Source organism: Hirundo rustica, chromosome 2 (assembly GCF_015227805.2).
Source record: "Hirundo rustica isolate bHirRus1 chromosome 2, bHirRus1.pri.v3, whole genome shotgun sequence".
Lineage (NCBI taxonomy): Eukaryota > Metazoa > Chordata > Aves > Passeriformes > Hirundinidae > Hirundo > Hirundo rustica.
Genome location: NC_053451.1, coordinates 23560763 through 23575213, shown reverse-complemented (window position 1 = coordinate 23575213; position 14451 = coordinate 23560763). Strand labels below are relative to the sequence as shown.

The 14451-nt window shown below is 42.8% G+C and overlaps 1 protein-coding gene across 12 annotated transcripts in view; it reads left to right on the top strand.

Moving 5' to 3' along the window:
* ZBTB20 (zinc finger and BTB domain containing 20) overlaps positions 1 to 14451 on the top strand; it is a 474904-nt gene that overhangs the window by 293756 nt on the left and 166697 nt on the right. The window contains exon 1 of one of the 12 annotated variants that reach the window (XM_040056380.1): positions 1016 to 1108. The exons of the other annotated variants lie outside the window; for them this stretch is intronic. The gene's annotated coding sequence lies outside the window, so the exon portion shown is untranslated. Of the gene's footprint in view, positions 1 to 1015; positions 1109 to 14451 lie in introns of those variants that run through there. 12 annotated transcript variants of the gene reach the window in all.

The window sequence follows — 14451 nt, the reverse complement described above, 5'->3', positions numbered from 1 at the left end:
TTACCTCTGTCTATTTCTCACTTGAGAACTTTCTCACTCCATCTGAAAAGTGGAATTTTTCTACCTACCCTCACAGGGCTACTGATCAGCTTTAGCCAGGCTCAGGCATGCTTAAAAAATAGAAGTGCCTGTAAATACAGCATGTAGATGCCCCCCCCCCCCCCCCCCCCCAATCGCTGCCTTGCCTGTTTTTTCATCTTTGCAAGCTCCAAGTTACTGGAAGCGAGGCGAGTTCCAGAGCTAGCATGGGTCTGTGCTGCTGGCAAAACAAAGCAGGTGCAAATTACGGTGGAAATGAAATAGCTGGTGCTTTGAGGCGGTGGAGTGCCCAGTTCACCTCAGGGTATATGTCTGCGTTCACAAAACATGACTATCACGCATACCCTGATTGATTAGATGCGTTATCCGGCAAACAAGAAGCCTAATCATATTTTAGTGGGAACATTCTTATGATAAACTCTGCTTTAGTGCAACTCTGCGTATAGTGCAATTTCTTCTGGCCGCGTATATTACAGAGCGAAGAAAAGCTACCCCGCTGCGTATCAGAAGGCTGTAATTTCATTTAGGGGTTCTATTGACATCATAAACTGCAAGAGCAGAGCTCAAGTGGCTATTTAAGTCATAGGAACTTCAGAGCGAAATTACTGCCTGGCAGCAACTGGCCCTCCCCACGCGGGCCCCCGTGTACGCGCTTCATGTTTTCATCCCTCTGCCTATAAATAATAAATCCCTTCAGTGGCTTCGGAAGAGAGCGTTTCCAAAGCGCTGGCGTTATCTGCCACCCTCTCTGGCAGCGGCGCGCTCCCGGCAGGCGGGGGAAGGAGAGGGAGCCGCAAGCCAAGGTGGGAGATGCCCGGGGGAAGCCGGCGCTCCCCTCCAGCCCCGGAGCGGCCGGAGGTGAACACGGCCGTGCCTGCTGCCGAGGCTGTTTGTTGCCATCGCAGCTGACATAGCTGATCTTGCCCGCTCCTAAGATATCCACCCTGACGGGTGCGAAGATCGGTGCCCGGTGCCACCTGCGATCCGCAAGGCTACAGCAGCGCGTCTCCCGTTTATTCCCCGCCTCGCTGGAATTGCTGCCCGCAGCGCCGGAGAGGAGAGGGAATGGGTGAGGAGAGAGGGCTTGGCACCGCCCCGGGTCTGTACCTGGCTGACCTTCCCCGTGGTGGGACCTGCTGTGCCTAAGTGGGGGGGGAAAAAAAAAAAAATCCCCCTTTTTTATTTTAGCATTTAAATAATGGGCAGGTGGCAGTCGTTTTGACAGAGGTTCGTATATTTCATCCCTATGAACTTATTTCAAGAAAAGGGTGAAGTCAGGGATCATTTGCTTTTTATCAGGAAAGCGAGGTTAACCATTCATTAGAGCTTGTCAAGAAACCTCAGATTTAAGCCAGGCACTGGAAAAAACTTTCAGTAGGACAATGGATAAGTTTTATGTGCCGTAGATACCCAGTGTAGGCATTTTAGTTTGTCTGTCTGAAAATCAATGCATCTCAAGTTCATGTAAACGTTTAATTTCCCTTATCCTCATCTTTTTTTCCAGACAGTAGGGAAGAACTATTTTTTGTACTCAGTGTTTTCAAGACCTTGGGGTACCAGATAGGTGTTAAATTACCAGTGGGAACAGAATTAATATTTATGTATTTTCTCTGAACTGGTTTGTCCCTTGTTACATTTCATCTGACAGAATGATGGTTTACAATGTTAAATTATAAAAAAGTGTTCTGTTATAATATTAGTATTTCCATTCTTTATAAAGGAAACTTTATTTTGCTTTTGAACCTAACTTTTTCCCTGGAAATGCAATTAAATAATTGCCTCTACTTCTTAAATGTCACAATCTTGTGATTCCTGAGACCATGGTACAGCTTAAGGGAAGCAGGAGCTTTGAAATTAAATAAACAAGGTTTATGTAGTTATCAGACATGGCAGTCTGCAGTAGCAGGGCAGACTTTCTGCTCTGGAGGTAAGCTGTTCACACTTACATTTTGTCTGACTTCGGGCACTAGTGAGTCTGGATAGGCAGTTATCCTGGGGAATTTGCTTTCAGTGTTCCCCATGAATCTGCAAGAGCAGCTTACACATATGCGCACATTGCAAACAAAAGTGAATTTTGGACTCCGCGTTGCTGGTTCTGGGGATAGGATGCAGGTATCAGTAGCATCTGTGCTCTTTTTGCTTGCTGTCCTGAGAAGCTCTAGCCAGGTCTTCTTGTGCCATTCCTCACCCCCTTCCCTTTGCTTTAAGAACTTCTGAAACTTGTTGTGTCTGAAGTTACCATGCTGGCTGTGTGCATGCTCCAAGTAAGAAAAAAACTTAACGTCCACGAACTGTGGATAACAGCAGATCCCGCAGTACAGTGAAATCAAAATAGGATGTTGTATGCCAAGACACAAAGTTCTCATGGTCCTTATCTCTGTATGAAATAACTGGAAGTGGTTACAGTTTCCTTCATTTAGTATAACTGAATGTATTGAGGGCTGAGTATCTTCAGTGAGATATGAACTGCCTGATGGCATGCATCCTAATTTCAGGACGTGGTGTCCTGGCATGAAGATAGCCTATTGTCCCACTGAGTCTTGAGTGCCTGAAATCTAAAGCTATGTTACTGTGTTGGTGTCTGTCCAACAAAGATGTGTGTTCTACTTGTACCATGTGGAAAAATGAATAAAATATCTAAAGTTAAAAAACAATTCATAAACACCATATGCACATACATACTGCATGCACAACTTCTCTTTGAAAATATTACAATGGGACACCCTTCCAGATTCTGGTTGTAAAAGACTGTAACAATTTCTTCTACAGGTTTTTAGTCAAAAAAATACTGCAACAGTCTGTTTTGTTTCAAATCAGCAAAAGTATAGTAGAATAGAAACCGTTCTTTAAAATGAAGTTATCGATCTGTCTACCATATAGTTCCTCTAAAGCTGCCACCTCTTAACTTGTAGGTGCCAAAAACTAATTCACACTTGGGGATACTGAGGCAGAAATTGGTGAGGTGACTAATCTAACACCGTGTCCTCATGGTGCCCATCTGGCTCCGAGTTGCTGCCATAGCTGCTTTGATTAACTCTCCAGAAGGGCTGCTGCAGCCTGTGTGTAATGTGTGAGTGAGCTCTGCAGCTCCTCAGTAATTTTGTGGGATGCAATCGCTGTTGGGACCCAGAGCCTCTCAGAGCAGTGATACCTGGCCCTAGGGCAGATCAGGGGCTGCTCTCAGCTCTGAAGCACCAAACTTACTGTTGCACGTGTCTTCTGAGGAAGGCATAGACCTTTCTGCTGAATGTCTGGCTCAACAAAACAAAAAACCACAGAGAGAGGCTTGAGTGCTCTTCTAGTCCTACCTCCTACTTGCCATAGAGCAAGACCATCTTTTGTTTTGCTGGCATGCTGCTGCAGCGTCTTTGTAAAACTGGAGAGAGGCTGTGGCACTGGGTTCGAAATGAGATAGATTACATTGCTGCAGCAGGGAAGGAGCAGAAAATATCTGACATGCTTTTTCTTCCCAACCCTAAGATGGACACCTGGCTTTAATATTAGATAGGATCACAGAGGCAAATGGTGGTTGGCAAATTTTACTTTTTAATCTTAAAATGACGTGTGATGTATTAGGCTCAGCAGTGTCACTCTGTAGCATGACTTCATTGTGAGATTTCCTGCTCCCACTAGGATGAGGGGTGCTGATGGTACCACTTCATGCCTGCTCCTGCTTTCACTGTGTGGTACCCTGCCATGCAGCCACAGCTGTTTTTATTTGAAACATATTAGTTGCCTGTCTGATAATATGTCAGTGGGACTTGCTGCTCTGTAAGATGACTGCTCTGTAGAGCAAAGACACAAGTACAAGGGCAAGCTGTACTTGTATTGGGGTGTTTTCACATAGTTTTGTGGGGAAAAGATGTATACCTGACAGGAGGAAGGCTAATTCTTCTCTGTCAGTCAGTGCAAGGCAGAAGGTTTAGTGAGAAGAGATCAGATGGGCTTGAATGAATTTTGTAATTCTGAACGTATCTAGGAAATAGAACTGAATGATGTATAGAGAACTTCTCTGTCAGTGTGGAAAATTAGAGATTTGAACAAGATGAGTTTAGTACTGAAATGAAATGAGAAGAAGTTTATGATTAATAGCATCTGCAGAGACAGCATACTTATATATAATTTTTGGAGACTTAGGAAATGATCCTTGGGTAGATGTGGGTCTGAGGATTTAGGAGGAAAGGGGAGGAGTGTGCCCACAGAGAACCAGAGTTGTTTCATCTCTTTTCAGTGAAAGACCCAAAAGTTTACCACAGCAGGCATAAAATGGAAGAGGTAAATCTTCCATTTCAGAAACTCAGAGCATCTTTTAAAATACTTTACAAGGTTGAAAAGATAAATTAGGAATGAAGTATGTGTCGAGCTGAAACAGGATTTTGGTTCATCTCGTCTTTATTCCTGCTTCTGAAGCAACTACCATCAGTTGTTTCAGGGCAAGACATTTTCTTTCTGGATACCTTCCTTCCAACTGAGCAGTACTGAATGGTGGACATGGAGGCTAGGTTTTCTTACCCCTGTGACAATAAACCCATGTCCTGAAAATTCACTTTGTTACAGTCATTCATAAATGGCAAGGTATGCAGATAGACGAAATTTGTCCTGTCTTACATGGCTACAGATGCAGCACATAATCATTAAAATTACTCATTGGCCTGTGAGGAGAGCATAAAGAAAATTTTTTTGTGGAAACTAACAGAAAAGGGTAGGATTCACAGCTCACTCATCTTCATTCTAGGCAAATAATTAGCTGTTTTATTATATTCTAAGGGACTTTAGAAATTTGGGTTGTATTCTCCCCCCAGGACATGGTGAGGTTCTATATATTTTTTACCTTGTACACTCCTATTTTGAAATTTTCCTTCAGAGTGAGAATTCTTTCTCCTGTGAACACCTTTATATTTTTTTTTCCCTGCGTAAGAGAAAAGCCATGTTCCCATACCGATGTTTTCTGACTTAAAATTATCCACGTAAAGTCAGCAAACATGGAATAATTACTTCTAATGCAGACTTTGCAATAAGCAAGTTTTATTAGCAATGGGGAAAGTGCAACTCTGGTCTTTGCCTGTCTTTCTCCAGAGTCTCATCCTAGTGCACTTCCCTTTAGGTGGCACTCCCACATTAACTTGTGTATGACCCGAACAGCTGTTTGTGATCTATCATCTGTCTCCTGAAATATGATGGAGAGACTTAGAAATTATATTAATTGTGATGTCCACATCCTCTCTTCATTAAAAGTCGAAAATTGCTGTTCAAATATTTCATAATCAAAAATTAATCCCAGTCTACCTGTTCCAAATCATATATTACACCCTCTGGGAATGAATCCCAAATCCCCATTACAATTTGGATGCTCTCTCCTCTGGGTATTGATTACAAATTCTGGTTATTGTTCACATACTTTGTCATAGGGGGAATTAATCTCAAGTTCCCGTCTACTGTTCTGGGACTGAAAGCTATCTATAATTAAGATTTTTCTATTAAATGGATATTGACAATGAGCTTTTTCGTCTCCATTTTTTGGGGTTGTCTTCTGGCAAGGAAACTCTGTCTGAGCTCATGGAGAGATTCTTCATGCTGAGTATTCTGACCACTGATTTTCATGCCACTGGGGTGCAAGTAGTTTTGCAGGAGCCAGTGGCATAACTGGACTGTTCTCTAATGTTGATGTTGGGTAAGGAGAGGCAAGCATTTTCACAAGGGCTCAGAAAAGTGGAGCAAATAAACAGATGAATAAAACCAGAAGAGTTGCGTCAGAAATGTAGAGGAAGATGCGAGCATGCAATTGTGAAGTGCTCTACAATTGCAAACCAGTTGCCTTACGAAATCATAACAGTCTTAAATATGTCGAAGGGAGGAATAATTTGCTCTCCTTTTCAGCAGTGGATAGAATAAGAATGAAAATACTGTGGTGAAAGGTAGCAGTATAAAAAATACCAGAGAGACAATGTATTTTTGATAGGTGAATCTGTGTTCCATTTGATTAGTTTCAGCAACTTTGACTAAAAAACTAACTGCTGTTATTTCCACAAAGATTCACTTATTTTCCATAGAATAATGCAAAGCACACATGAGGGGGGGGAAAAAAAAAAATAGTCTTCAGTTCCGTAGCTGTGTCTATCCCTGTTTCTTCACAGGCAGAAGATTGGATCAGAATAGCCGTGTTTTTCAGGGAATCTGGACTCTGGACCTAAGTTTTGGTGTTTCAGACCCACCACTGCTGCTAATAGACATGGTGTTTCCAGTGGCAACAGTTGTCTCATGCATTCTTTCACACTTTAGAACAGATCCCCGTTTCCTTTTTTCCCTCTCTTCTTTAGCAGTGGGCAGCCCTGCAACCTTTTGATCATACCGACTTTGTTCGTTACATGACTGAACTCTGCTATGCCAAACATTCTTTTAGGAAGTTTGACATTTGTGCCATTTGAAAAAAGGGAGGGAGAGAGGAGGAGAGAGGGGGAAGAATGAATCCTGGCGGCTTCCTCCTGCCCTTTTGATTAAGAGTGCAGTAAGTCAGCAGAAGAGGTGGGACTTTTAACGAGGAGGGGGGGTGTAAGCTGGTTGTGATCTGTGATGTATGCACAGGCATGCACACGGAGGAAAGGAAAGAAAAAGACAGGAGACAGACAATCAGAAATTACTACCAGAAATTAACCAATTGATGGAAAGTTTATGGTGACAGTCAAAGAGACAAGATGAGACAGAGGAAGACGGCCTGTGGTGCTATCCTAAACCTGGCGAGGGGGGTTGAACTTAGGAGTTTCCAAGGGCCCCTTAAGACCTAATAATTTTAATTCTATAACACCTTTGTTCCTATTCATTACTTTGCAACTGCTATTTTCTGTGCATATCGTATTCTGCTTTTTTCTGTTCTGTGATGAATTTTGTACAATCATTAATGCTTCCATTTCTTCTAAATTTTTGCCCACCTCTGCTATCCCAGTCTCTGAGATGTTGCAGAGTTTATGGAACCGGAACAGCTGGAATGCAAAAGGAAAAGGGACAAGGCTGATTATGTATTGTAAGGTTTGAAAAAGAAGACAGGGCTTTAAAGACAGGCTCTTTAAAAGTCCTGAAGAAAAAGCACTGAGTGTTTTAAACTAAGTTTGCAAAGATGTATGAAATAGCTCTCTGTGTGAAAATCTATATTGATTTTCTTTTGCTTTGTTTGTATAGAAATTGTTCTCAGAATAGATAGGCTCTGACATTTTGCCTTCTCCTGTGCTTAATAAGTCATTTGTGCCATCTCCACACACGTGTGCTCTGTCTTCCCCCTGGCTACTTGCTTTTTCATCCAGGTCATTTGTAGAGCTGCAGTTAATGGAAAATGGTGTAGGAGACCCAGGTTACCCGCTGTAACTCTTTTGGTCATGGGATTTGTGGTGGGAGGGAGGACATGCTTTGGGTGGTGACAAGAATGGATAATACAAATGGCTGTCGTAGTCCCTGATTCAGTTAATTGCCAAATGTGCCAACCAGCAGAAGTGTATTGGCTTTGAAAAAACCAAAGACTCCTCTGTCATGAGGAGCTGGAGGTTGCCATCCCAGTCCTTGCAGTTGTTTCCACTTGGCTTCACACAAAGAGAGGAAGCTCTGTTTTTCGATTTTTTTTTTTTTTTTTTTTTTTCCCATTTGGCAAAGGTTGCCACAAATAATCTGACTGGTAAGATGATGTGAAAACAAGCACCTCTTGAACCTTGCACCTGTTAGTCCCTGTTTTTATGGTAAGATTTTGTAGATGCTGTGGTGAGCAAAGCCTCGTGTGGCCAGAGAGAGATGGAACTTACGAGAATGATTTTCAGTGAAGAATATTGACTTTTCTGCAGCGGTAATCCTAGAATCATGGAATGGTTTGATCACCTAATTCCAACACTTCTGCCATGGACAGGGACACCTTCTACTTGACCAGGTTGCTCAAAGCCCCGTCCAGCCTGATTTTAAATGCTTGCAGCGATGGAATATCCACAACATCTCTGGGCAACCTGTGCCACTGCCTTACCAGCCTCATCATGGAGAATTCTTCCTCATATCCAGTTTAAATCTACGTTCTCTCACTTTAAGGCCATTACCCTTTGCCCTATTACTTTATGCCCTTGTTTAAAGTCCCTTACCATCCTTTTTGTCAGCCTCATTTAGGTATCAGAAGGTTGCTTTGAGGCCTCCACAGAGCTTCTTCTTCTCTGTGCCAAACAACCCCAGCTCTCTCATTCTGCCATCACAGAAGTGCTCCAGCCCTCTGAGAATCTTCATGGCCCTCCTCTAGACTTGTTCCAACAGCGTGGAAAACCGCAGTCTTGCCACTTGGCTTTTCTTGGGCACTCCCTTTGCTTGTCAGGGTGCTGTCAGGTTCCCCAGATTTTCCTGCAGCAGGTCTGGCTGCTGTGGTGGCACCAGCTTCCATTTCCCAGTCACTGGTGTCAGACAGCTGTGCTTTTGAGGGGAAAGGAGGCAGCCAGCAAGGAGCTGGGTGTGTTGATGCTCACCCCACTTGCTGTCATTGCATTGAAGACAAATCCTGGGACAGCCCAGGGGCAGTGGGGGCAGTAGAGCCTTGCAGGAATCCTTAACTGTGGGAAAGAGGGAGAAAATGGCTCATGGAGCCCCACCTACATGTGTCTGTGCAGGGGGACTCACTGAAGCTGTATTTTTAACATGGTTGGGTATAAATGACCCGTTTTTACCTCTGCATACATCATCTGCAACATCCCTTCACTTCCTTCCTCTTTAAGTGATGTGTTATGCATAGATTTGTCATTTACACTCCAACTGCATTTTGCATTATTACATTTTAATGATATTTGAAGTTCTTGCATACATATTTGAGTTCCTGATATAAATGAAAAAAAAAAAAAAAAAAAAAAGAAATAATCAGCATACTTGGTTTATCTGATGGCATAAAAATGTTCTATCATAACTTTTGCAATTTCTTGAGTAAGATCAAGCACAAGATCAAATACTGAGAGAGGGTCCAGGTACATCTCTCTATCTCAGTGTCTCTGCAGTTAGGGTTTTTCAAAGTCAACAGCTGAATATTGCAGTTTGGCACCATGTGTACCTCGGATAAAAAAAATATTTAACCAACTCTCCCCCTTAAGCTTTTTAACTTGTGGTTTAAGTTAAAATGAAACAGAGGTGTGAGTGACTCTCACTGTTTTTTTGTAAATTCACATCTCGCATATTGGCTTTGTTTGAGGATGCTCTGCGTGATCCAGAGGGTCTAACCTCCTCCATCCTGTATCTCATGTCGACTTACAATCTGTTATAATCTATTAGGAATCTTGAGGCTTGAGGGCAGAATTTTGTGTAGGGATAAAAGATGCTTTCATGTTGGTGCTGTGGGATACTTTTTTTTTTTTTTTTTAATTCTTTCTCTCATTCTCCATTTCATGAAAATTCATTAATCTGTGACATTTAAAGACTCTGTCTGAGAGGTGTCTGGAGCAGCGGCCGGCTGCATACATCAATAGTTTCTCAGAGTCTGGCACTCTGTCAATATTTGGGGGCCTCAGTAACAGCACTTAAATGCACTGCCTGCCAGCCGTCACGCTCTTAGCGTGTCTGTAAGAGTCTGAATGAGGGGATATTAGCACGACGAGTCCTTTCACAACTGGCAACACTTTAGAGACAAACTGCTTGGTAGGTATCTCTCCTCTTCCCTCCCCTCCTGTTTTCTGGCATGTCTGCTTTGTTTATCTGATGTGATTTATGTATTTACACACAAATATGCATCCTGTGAGGAGGCATCATAAATCCTGAGGCTAGAGGTGGTATTACGGCATTATCCGTACAACAATGGAAATGGGCTGAAGCTGGATTTGGACCCAGAACCAGATTAAGGTTGGGTTGACTTCTGGGCCAGTTGAGTGAGGAACAGAGTTTTGTTTGGATTTCATGGTGCCAAAATCTTTTGAGTTCAGTTCCAAATAATGAGGATCTTGGACTAAAATATTACAGGAAGTGCTACTGTGGCAGTATTTCAACCAGCTCCAAACCAGAAGTGGAAAACAAGCCATTTCAAGACTTGGGTTCTATTCAAATCAAAACTGTTACAGCAGGTTCAGAATCCAGACCTTCTGTTCCTTTTTTAATCCTATCCCACTGTATAAATTGGATTCACAGCTGAATATTACTCTGGATTATCCATGAAACCTCCCTTTTCAGAGTTAAGAAAACCAGGGAAGCAAAATGCAACATTTTATTCGTTTCTCTGGTGGAACGGGAAGTAAAATGAATTTGAATTCGCTGAGGTTTATTGATATCCTCCTCCTCCCTTTCTTGGTTGCAACATTATGGCTAGAGAGCAGTCACTGCATTTTATGGTACAGCCATGTTTATTTTCTCTTTACCCATTGTGCTTCACCTCTTGCTTATTATGTTGCTGGATATGGCCCTGAAGCCAGGTTGTCTAGAGAAGTGAAAGGCCACAGTGTGTGGAAGTTTGCATTGGCTTAGTAGGGCAGAACTGTGGACAGAAATCAGGCTGTGAAACCATCTGAACCTTTCCGTTTCTAAGTCTCCTTAGAATACTATTTTTTTTTTTCAACCTATTTTATGCCATATATACCAAAAGGAGTTGAAGGGATGGAGACAAAGTAAGCCCCCCATTATGAACATTTTCCTGACTGAATTTTGGGGCCAAATTCCTAGACAGATGTATCTGAATCAGAAGCTCTCTGAAACCACTTCCTTATCATTCCTACTTTGCAAGTCCAGTAACACCAGCCAGTGACTTCAAGCACAGCCTTCAGTGCTTGAGTTGACAACTTCTTTATCCTTCTCCAGTCATGTTCAAAATTGTTTTTTTCAACAAACTTCCCCTGGTATCACCTGCAAAAATTTGGCGCAATAACAAAATAGACTAAATTATTGTGCTAGAGCTACCTTGCAAGAGTAAGTTGGCAACAAAAATAGCTAACTACCATTTCTCAGTCATCTCTTTGCTTGTTTTAGCACTCTCTCATCTGCCTGTATCTTGATTTTTCCCTTACTCCAACTACAGCTGCATCTGATCTCCATTTTCCTGTTTGTGTCCCAGAGCACCTGCAGTTTTAGAGCATTTTGTCACCTGTTGGAAAAACGGGGAAAACCCTGTGAAAGTTTATAAACATCTCTGCAGCGGCAGTGAGTAACAAGGGATGCGTTTATCCCTGCTTCAGGCCGAGCAGCAGTGAGAAAATAAACAGGCTCAAGGCTTCCGCGAACGCTGGAGATGCATCTGGCTAGATGGCAGCAATGGCCAATAAGTGCGCTCAATCGACAGGGAGGATGATTTATTTTTAACGATGGTAATTGCTCCTTCAGCGTGGCGTGGAGGGTGTGTGTGTGCTGAGGGGAATGGCCACCTGCAAGTGCTGCCCTTGGACAGAGCAGGACACCGTGGCACGGCCGGCTCAGTTATTCCCTCTCTCAGCCCCTCGAAGGAGCCGTGCCTGAGGTGCAGCCTAGGGGCTGGGAAATGGCAGTGGGGTGTCCTAGAGCTGAGCAGCAGCCCCAGGGATGGAGAAAACTCACATGAGGTTAAAGCTGCTGTGGGACTCCAGGACACCAGGGGCACCCATGGTCAGGCCCCTATGGTAGGAATTACCGTCCCATGTGCTCCGCAGTTCCTTCCTTCTCAGTCTGCACTTTGCAGTGCCTTTCACAGTCTCAGCAAGGGAACACACGAGCTTAGCGTAACCCACGCACCTTTTGTACCCAGGGAGTACATCTCAAGACATAATGGGGCACATTTGAATTCTGTGCCCAGTGTTTTAAAAACGTGACTGACTTTATTGTCAGTGACAGCCATGTATGCTCTCAGAAGCCTCTCCACCCCCAGCCCGGAGTGCTCTACGTGGAAGTTGAAGAGTTCATAGTTTTGTGGTGCTTTCTATTTCTGTGGTGTTTATTTTCCAACGAGCTCCAGTTATCTTTCAACTAGGTAAGCTGGCCTTGTGAGATGCATGGGGTCCTCAAAAGAGAGGCAGGCACATCTCTTTCCTGCAGTCCCACAGGCTGTTTCCACCTCCCTGCAGATACTGAACTTGCATTTCCCATTCCTGCTGGTGAAAATTGTGTGCCTAAAGCCCTGCACAGGGAATTTGAAGGTTGCCTGTGAGGCTTTCCACTTTTTCTAGCTCTTTCAATCCAGCTAGTCTTCTTTCCCTGGAGGGAGGAGAGGATCTGTCCCCAAATAATGGGGGTACAAAAGTTCTGAGGGGATCTTGGGTTTCAGGCTTCATTCATTATATGTCCCTGTTGGTTCCTGCTAGCTGTAAACGAGATGCTTTCTCTGAGCGCTGAAATTGATGAAGCAGGAAAAATCCAGGCTTGCTGTCCGTTCATATTTTACATCTATTAATAAGTAATTAATTAAAAAAGAAGCTGATGTTCCCATGATGGGCTGCTAAATATATGCGAGTGAAACTACTGGCATTAAAAAGAGATCTGACTGCAGTTGAGGAGTTATTTATATTTTAGTAAATCGTATAGGCCCCAGTTGAGATGAGCAGTCCGTTGTTTGAGGCGCTGTACAGACCCGCTGTAGGAGGTGCATGTAACCCCAACAAGCTGAGAGAGTGCAGAGACAAAGTGTGGACAGAGAGACAACCATAAAGAAATTAAATAATAATTTATAATAATAAAATTAAAATAAATTAAAATAATAATAATTATTAAATAATTATTATTAAAAATAATAATAATAATAATAATAACCTTGGGTGCAAAGACAGGGGTTGAATCAAGAAGGGAATGCAGATCCCCTGCTTCCCTGTTCTTTCATTAAGTCAAGAGCTAGTTGACTCACAATTCAGCCCCTAGATTTAAATCCTGGTAAAACTGTTGAATTGATTTTTTTATTTGCTGAAAGCTGCTCACCTCAGATATGGGTTAGCCAAAATTATGCATAAAAACAAACAAACAAACAAGCAAACAAAAACCTAAGAAGAAAATTAAAAGTTTTGAAAAGACAGAAGATTTTGGTTTGATATTTCTAAATGAGGCTTCTTGTTTTGTTTCAATATTTCTAAACAAGGTTTCTGGTTTTGCTTTGAGACTTAGTCAATTTTAATCAAAATATATTGAACACAAACAAAAAACTAACCCATTTCATAAAGCACATAGGTGATTTTTGTTTGGTGGTTTTTTTTTCCTTTCCATGTTCTCAGTTTGGTCAGCTAGCCAAATAGATCAGTTATTTGCACAACTGTAGTTCTAATTAGAATGTCAGACCCTGGGGACTCGGGCTATATATTTCAATACAGTACATATTTATAATAGCATCTCTCCTGCCTGGTACTCCATATATAATAATAGCAAGCAGTCAAATGCACTGGGGAGATGGGGGCACTAGGGAAGACCCAGAGCCTTTTAGCTCTTCAGATTTTTACTTTCAGTGGTAGTTATATTTTGGAGGGTATTGCTTACAAGACAAAATTTGCATTTATTTGAGCACCTCACAAGTGGGATTCACTGCAAAGCTATCATTAAAGGGAAATAATGCAGAAGAAGGAACAAAGGATACGTTCCCAGCCCAGGCTGACATGTAGACACTTTAAGAGATCCTTGATACCATGGGAGAAATGCTGTCTTCTCAGTCTGCCCTGACCTCCCAAAATCCTGAAAACCAAGCAGTTAGGTACAGGGGCTGCCCTTAAAGTGCCATGCAGCTGTATTTTTGTCTATTAGCAGTGTTTCTACCTTGCGAACAGTGTAGTTTCTCTGATCATTCCTGTCTAGAAGCAGTTTCCTCTGTTCCGGTTCAAAGCTGCAGAGCCCATTTTGCTGTGAATGGCTTCTAAGGAGGAGGACTCTGGCATTCCTGATGTGCTTTTTGCTTGTGTGAGCCACACTCTACTATAGGTAGCTGGCAGGAACTGAAGAAGACACTTGAAGTTTGGCTGTATATTACTCTTCCTCATCTTGTTTTAACTGATGTGGTTTACTGTCTTCTCCATTTGCATGTGTCCATGAGCAACAAACCCATAATTTTATTCAGTCTTATAACCATGTTAGAGAAATTCTAATAGGAGGGGGTGAGATACTTTCTTCCCAGCACAGCCAGTGTGATATTCATCTTGCTTCTTTCTGGCTGTAGAGCTCCACAGCCTGAGCTCTGGCACCCAGGGCACTCTGCCGCCCTGTCTGCAGTGCCTCATGCTGTGATTTGGCAGTGGTGATGCTCCCTCCAGGTGATTCTCTGCAGTGTGCAGGGTCTGTGCTGGTTTTAGTGCTGCTCCAGTCCCAGCTGAAGGGCTCAGGTGTACTTCTCGTATGATCTTCATGTAATGAAACAGACTTCCTCCTATGAACCTCTTGTGGGTGTGCGGGGAAGGAATATGCCTTAGGATTGCTAGGCCTTGGCTGCCAAGTCAAAATTTACAGAAATTACAACATTTTCTGAGTTGGGAGGGCCCCACAATTATCACTGAGTCC